The sequence below is a fragment of the Abrus precatorius genome, unplaced genomic scaffold (assembly GCF_003935025.1).
Source record: "Abrus precatorius isolate BTA unplaced genomic scaffold, Abrus_2018 Scaffold3, whole genome shotgun sequence".
Taxonomy (NCBI): Eukaryota; Viridiplantae; Streptophyta; class Magnoliopsida; order Fabales; family Fabaceae; genus Abrus; species Abrus precatorius.
This window is the reverse complement of record NW_020874373.1, coordinates 15,657,993-15,659,636: the sequence shown is the minus strand read 5'-3', so window position 1 is coordinate 15,659,636 and position 1,644 is coordinate 15,657,993.

The window sequence follows — 1,644 nt, the reverse complement described above, 5'->3', positions numbered from 1 at the left end:
CTCATTATGCATTGGCAAGCTCAAACCAACAGGAGTGGTCATCCAACTTGCCAACCGAAGCACAACACACCCAGAGGGAGTTTTAGAAGATGTGTTGGTAAGAGTAAATGAGCTTATTTTTCCTGTTGATTTCTATGGGCTAGATATGGAGGATGATTTTCATGCTAATCAACCAACATTAATCTTAGGTAGGCCATTTTTTAAAACTACTAAGACTAAGATTGATGTGCATTCTGGTACATTATCCATGGAATTTAGATATAGTAAAGTGCATTTCAATCTGTTTGAGGCAATGAGATACCCACCAGAGGAACATTATGTTTTTAATATAGACATCATTGATTCATTTGTTGATAATGTGCATGAACATCTGTTGGATGATTTTCCAAAAATAATAGGCTTTAAAGATGAGTTTCAATGTTCTGATTATGATGGAATTCATGAGAATTGTGTTGTTTGTGTTGAGATTGATGCGTGCTTACATGATTCAAATTATAAAAATTCTATTTCTATTTTTGTTGTTCCTGTTCCCATTGTTTCTGCTTCTACTTTTTCTAAAATTTCTGTTTCTAAAAATTCTATTCCTGCTATTTCTATTTCTAAAAAATTCTGTTATTTCTGTTCCTGAAAATTCTGTTGTTTCTGCTTCTATTTTTTCTGAAAATTCTGTTTCTGAAAATCCTATTCCTACTGTTTCTGTTTATGAAAATTCGGTTGTTTCTATTTTCATTTGTGAAATTCCAGATTCTATTTTTGATCCTGATTTAGCTCCCATAGGATATGATGATGTTGTTGCTCAGAATTTTTCACAGATTACAGGTGCTGAAATCAAACCATCAAAAGCAACTCAAAGATTAGCACCTTCTATCCTAGAGCCACCCATCTTAGAGCTGAAGCCCCTTCTAGAAAATTTGAAGTATGCGACCAAATGAGAAGTTACCAGTCATCATAGCCAATGATTTGCTACCAGAACAAGAAGAGAAGTTGTTGAACATCTTGAAGCAAAATATGAAGGCTATAGGCTGGACATTGGAAGACATACCTTGGATTAACCCCTCTACATGCATGCACAGAATTTAGTGAAAGGAATAAGTGAAACCAATAAGGCAACCCCAGAGGCGGTTGAACCCTTTAATTTTGGATGTAGTCAAGAAAGAAGTCAGCAAGCTTCTAGCTGCTGGAATAATTTATCCGATTTTAGATAGCAAGTGGTGAGCCCAATACAAGTGATTCCGAAGAAAAGTGGAATAACAGTGATGAAGAACTCGAAGGAGGAGCTGGTTCCTACAAGAGTGCAAAATAGCTGGAGAGTTTGTATAGACTATAGAAGGCTAAACCAAGCTACCAGGAAGGACCATTTTCCATTGCCCTTCATTGATCAGATGCTGGAGAGATTAGAAGGTCAATCACACTACTATTTCCTGGATGGATTTTTAGGTTATTTCCAGATCCATATAGCAACTGAAGATCAAGGCACATTTGCATACCGGAGGATGCCTTTTGGCTTATGCAATGCCCCAAGCACATTTCAGAGGTGCATGGTAAGTATCTTCTCAGATTTTCAAGAAAATTGCATGGAAGTCTTCATGGATGATTTTACAGTTTATGGCACGTCATTTGATGCATGTTTGGATAGTCTTGCTA